Source organism: Phalaenopsis equestris, unplaced genomic scaffold, assembly GCF_001263595.1.
Source record: "Phalaenopsis equestris unplaced genomic scaffold, ASM126359v1 Scaffold001285, whole genome shotgun sequence".
In the NCBI taxonomy this organism is placed as follows: domain Eukaryota; kingdom Viridiplantae; phylum Streptophyta; class Magnoliopsida; order Asparagales; family Orchidaceae; genus Phalaenopsis; species Phalaenopsis equestris.
The window spans coordinates 45,028-51,027 of NW_018165724.1; positions in this window are offsets into that span (position 1 = coordinate 45,028).

The following is a 6,000-nucleotide window of genomic DNA, read 5'->3' on the forward strand; positions in this document are numbered from 1 at the left end:
AACTAAATCAAATAATTTTTAATTTTTTTACATTAAGTCAACATGATTTTTCTACACAATGTGGAATTGATTTAGATATGTTTTTATTAATATTTAATTTAAATAAATTAATACAAATTATAAACATTTAATTAGCTATATAAATACACAAAATTATTCAAACCATCATGATATTTTTCCCAAGCTTCTCTGACCACAGGAAACCTACCAAAATTTATCTCATAATTTTTCAAGTGATATTTTAATTGATATAATTTTATTAATCTAAAATAGTCACTCAAGCTTGGAAATTAGGTTTACAAACATAGAGATGCTCTCTAACCTTGGAAAAATCAGAGAACATCTCCTCTGTCATGAGAAACAAACTCTAAAAATCTCAAGCTATGTTGAGCAATATTTAATCAAAACAAATTAAAATACCATAGAGATTATTTAATTAATTAATAATCAGATGGTCAACAAATAATTTTTATTTTTCGTCCATATTATTCTCCTCTGTTCATTGAGTAAGTGGGTATTTTTAATTTATTTTTATGACTTGTCTATGAAAATTTATGAATTTTCAAAGATCTGAGATTTAATTTAATTCAGAAAAAGCCTATTTATCTACTTATCCAACTTAGTGCCACCTCAACCTCGACAGCTCCGAGCTTTACGCTCGGGGCTCCGCCATTCGAAGCCGCCAGACACCTCAGCGCCTCGTCAACCCGTGGTTTCGTTCCATCCATCCGTCCGACGCGATCACGACCGTCCGTTGAATAAACACGAAAAAGGATGATATTCGTTCATCGTACCCAATCTCTCTAACCTGAGACCATTAAACTTCAAACCCTAAGTTCTCTCTCGATACTCAACCAAATTACATGGGGTTTGTCCCTACACCTTCATCTACTCAGGACGAACACATCCATATGGTTACAATGCTATGAAATATAGTCTATACGCGTGGAGAATCAAATTAAGCACAGTTTGAGGAGAGAGTTCAATACCTTTATCTGAGAGGGGAGGCCTCAACCAGATGGTTGGAGAAGCTTCAAATGAGTCCAAAGAACCTTCAGATGAACTTCTGTGCTGTGGTGAATTGTCTAGGTATGATTTTGACGAAGGCTGATTTCAAGTGCTGGTCTAGAGCTAGGTTAGAGGCTCTCTGTGATGGGCTTTTGTGGGAAATCAACTTCTCTCACTTAGGGGATGGTGTGTGCAAGTTTAATTGAAGTTTGGTACATTGTGGTGGAGTGGAGAAATGTGTCCTAGTTTCGGCTGATAATTTAGCAGGGAAATTGGCTCTAGACAGTGGGAGTCAGGCCTAGAGAACTGTGGGATTGCACTTAGGAAGGTTTGGAGAAGCTCTGGCTTGATTTTTCCAGAGTTCCTCCTAAGTTTCTAGCACTCTCCCCTTTTGCCCCTATAGCCATGGCCACTGGACTGAGCTCAGGGGTGGCTGGTGGGTGCAATGGAGAGCTGAGATGGAGGGCTAAATGGAGAGAGAAGAAAAGCTCTGATGGCCAATAGAACTTAGTCAACTTAGAGAAGTTTAATTTTGGGTTTTGGCCACTTGGGGTTCTCTTTAGCTGGCTGTTTCCGGTGGCTTAGGTGGTGTTTGGCTAGGGTTAAGTGGCTTATGGGCTCAGGGAGGTCAAGGGGTGGCTAATGATGATTAACTCCTAATGGTAAGTGATGATGGCCAATATAATCAAGTTTAGGCCAAAAATGGGATGAAATCCATTAAATCAAGGGACCATTGGTCCATAGCTCATGTAGGGTGGGCTAGGTGCCTAGTTTGGTTATTAGAGTCCAAATGGTGGTTGTAGTGGCATTGGTTTAATCAATTTGGTTTGTTTTGGTCAATTTTGGTGCATGGGTTCAATTTTTGTCATTTTCGCTTGAAGTTGATTTTAGGTTGAGTTAGTCATGACATTGAACTCAATTGATTGATCAAAATGATGTAGATGATTGTCATAATGATTTTAGAAAAGATTTGGAGTGATTTTGAATTGATTTGGAAGTTCATATTGAAGTATTTTGACTCATGGTCAATTTTGGGGTTTGGCTAGGGCCCAATTAATGGTTCAAATTGGTCCTAATAATTGTCATGAGGAGTTTTTTATATCAATTGAGTGGAAATTTTAGGGTTATGGTGTTCAAATTGGTTGAATTTGGGGGCATGGCCAATTTGGGGCAAAATTGGGGATTTTGGTCCAAGTTGATTTTGAGTAAAATTGAGGCTTGATTAAGGAAAATTGAAGGTTCAATTTGATGTGGGTGATTATAATGAAGATATTTGAATATCAATTGGGTGGAAATTTTGGGGTCATGGAGTTAAATTTGGTGGAATTAGGGGACATGATTAATTTGGGGCAAAATTGGGGATTCTGGTCCAAGTTGATTTTGAGTGAAATTTAGGCTTGAAAAAGATCAATTGAAGTTTCAATTTGATGTGGGGAAGTGTTGTAAGGAGTTTATGATGCAAAATTGGGGCAATTGGATAAATTTGGGGGTTCAATTGAGTGAGATTTTAGTTTTGGGTCAAATTAGCGCTTTTTAATTTGGGTTAAAATTGGATTCAAATGTTGGTCAATTAGGCTTGTATTTGGTTTCAATCAAGCTTGGACATGATGAATTTTAGTTTAGAATTCAAATTGGGAAAGATTGAGATCAAATTGGTGGACATTGGGGGTGAATTGGGGTAATTGGGTCTTTAAAGGTAACTTGGGGATTTTGGTCAAATTGGTCAAATCAAGCTCAATGGAGTGGTCCAAATTGATTTAGGGGACATTTGAAATGAATTGGAAGGTTTTTGGGACAATTTGGGTCACTAGGGGCATTTTGGTAGTTTTGGCCAAAATCAGGGGTATTTTGGTAATTTTGAAAATTTTGGGTTGTTTTGGGTAATTTGGGTAGTTTCAAATTGTTTGAGATGATTTTTTAACAAATTTGGGTATTTTGGCTAATTTTGGGATTTCAAGGGTAGTTAATTTTGGGGTTTCAAGCGTACTTTGGTAATTTGGGTAGATTTGAGGCAAAAGGCTAAGTTGGGTATTTTGGTAAAATTAGCGAGTCAATCACCCTACTTGAGCCATGAACCAATAGAATTCCCTACTTTGGGTCCTCCATGTACTGGTCATAGCTAAACCCTAGTTTATGGCTAATGGGTCTAGGGGACCATTGTTGACCTCACTTTTGGTTGAGGTCTAGTTTTTCTTCTTTAGTAACATAGGGTCTAGTCATAAGATTTTCCTGTTGACTATTCCTAGAGAACTAGAAAAGGAACCCTCACCATTAGAAATTTTAAACTCCTCTTTGCTCAACTTGCAGTTTCATATACTGGTCCCGACCTCTAGCACTTAGTAGGTGGGGCCACTATAAGTGAACTCAAGGGGAGTGCCCATATGATTGCTTGGCCTTAGGGTTGTCTTTGGGTGTTGGTCTTGAGATAGTACACACATTTTCAATGACTTGTACATTACACTTCCACTCACAACCCTAAACCCAAACTTTTCTAAAACTTTTGAAAAAATAATTTCAATTATCTTCAAGACTAATTTGAACCCATACTTTGAGCCAAATTTCAATTCAAGTAAAAAAGCCTCAATTTTGACCACATGACCCAATCCTATCAAATTGAACCCCATAACCTACTCAATTTGCCCCAATTTGAATCCCAAACTCTTTACAAGATTCCCTCACATGAAATTGAACCTTCAATTGGCCTTAGTCAAGCCTCAATTTTACTCAAGTTCAACTTTAGACCAAAACCCCCAATCTTGCCCCAAATTAGCCATGTCTCCAAACGTTCCCAAAATGAATGTCATAAATCCAAAATTCCCACTCAATTTCTATCCAAAACACTTCATGACAATCACCTACATCAAATTGAACCATCAATTGTGCCATAACTAAACTCTAGCCTAACCTAGCCCAACTTGAACCCAAAATGGACCCACCCCAATCTATAGTCCAAACCACTTCTTTACTCTTTTGAAGTTCCTTGTGTGGTTATTGACCTCTAGCATGTACATGAGGGAGCACGAAAGAAGTTCCTATAAGACCATTAAGCTATAGGACTGGCTTTTGCACGATTCGCACTTCCGCACGCACAGACTTCGCAATTCGGATAGTTGACTCATTTAGTTTTTGTGATTCACATCGCTTTTGTCGATCACAGATCAAAATTTTGACGAGAATTGAATTTGACGCGTTTTTGACCCGATCGTCTACGAAGTTATGCGAACCACCCCAGATGACAAAACGGACCGCAGGGGCGCGCCTTGAACATCAAAATCACCTATGGAGGACATCCATTTTGATATGGTTTCGTGCGAGATTTAATTTTGTCTAAGTCGACAAAATTTAAATAAAATATCAACTTAAAATAAAAAAAATTGTGTGAAATAAAAAAAAGAGAAAATTCTTTGTTCTAAATCCCTAAATCCCTAATTCGGTCACGCCTCTCACCACCTCTCCTTCCCGTTCGAAAGATAGCCTGAGAACCCCCTCTCTCTTGTCGCGAATTGAGTAGAGGTCCCCCACGAAAAGCGCTTCTGAACCTTGGCACTCCCTGCTCGCATCGCCAGACCTGCCTGCTCCTCTCCCGTCGCGATCCCGTCGCCGAACCCTATCCGATCTCCATCGCCGACCTAGTCTGCTTCTCTCTGCGGCATTTGCTGCCATTTCTCCCGCCTCCCTCAAAGGTAGGTTTAGGCGAGCTTTCTCCTCCTCTCTTGGCTATATAAGCCTCTCTTGGGGAGCGATTTAGGCTAATATTTGGGTGGAAATAAGTTTGCCACATCTATGAAGTTTTAGTGAGCTTTCTCCTCCCCTCTTGGCTATATAAACTTTTATCACAACAAATAGACCCATTCATCAGGACATAAGTTTGCCTGAAAATAATCTTAACCTTGCATTATATAGTAAAACTTGTTGCCTTGACTGAAAATTTTTAGTAAGAATTCTTCGATCATGCCATATCTTCATCTTTTCTTTATAAATCCTAGCACTTTCATAAGATTCATTCATTATCTCTTCAAGCTCATTTAATTGCAATAATCTTTTTTCATCAGTATTTTTAAAATTATAATTAAACTCTTTAATCGCCCAGTATACTTTATGCTCAAGTTCAACTGGTAAGTGATATGTTTTCCCAAATATTAGCCTATATGGAGAGGGTGGAGGTGCTGCGAAAATTTCCTCTAATCTCCTTGTTGGACTTTCCTTGATATGTTCATCTCTTGTGTGCTTGAGGCCTTTTGGAAGTGCCGTGGGGAAGATTTGTGGAAGTTTTGGGGCTAGAATTTCGGTGGAGCTTACTTGCTTTTTTGGAACTTTCGTTTTGGGGTTTCTTGCTTTTCCCATTTCTGATTTAGTGACTAGTTGAGGTAAGCTCTTTATAATTTTCCTCTTCTTTGGCAGTTTAATTATGGCGAGCTTCATACCATGGGAGTCCTTCTTCTTATTCTATACATAACTATGAACTTGTAAATATTTGGATGAACTCGTGCATTTAATGCTAGATATTTGGATGTTTACATATATACCATTCATGGTTTTTTTCATTTTTTCAGGAACCATAATTTCTAAAAAAAATGATACAGAAAGGGTAAGTATGTGTGAATTAGAATTTGGATAAATGATAAACTATGCATATTATAATTTGGGGATTTGTATTCATGTTGCTCACACTTTTCTATTATCCCTATATGGGCGCTGGTGTTCAGATATGTAGGAAGCTCAGCTTCTTTTATGTCAATGCGGTTGGATGGGTCGTATAGATATATGAATAATGGGTTCTCTGCTTTCCTGTGATTATTTTTGGGGAATTTATATACGTGCCACACTCTTTTTTTATGAGTGGTCATATGTGTTGGGAGGTATGCATACAAACGTCCCTTCTTAACATGCTTGCGCAATACTACTTATCATTGATTAAATTTGGAGCTAGTGTGATTATTCAAGGAAGTTTAAGACTGAATAAAAAAAAAGGTAAATATATATATATATATA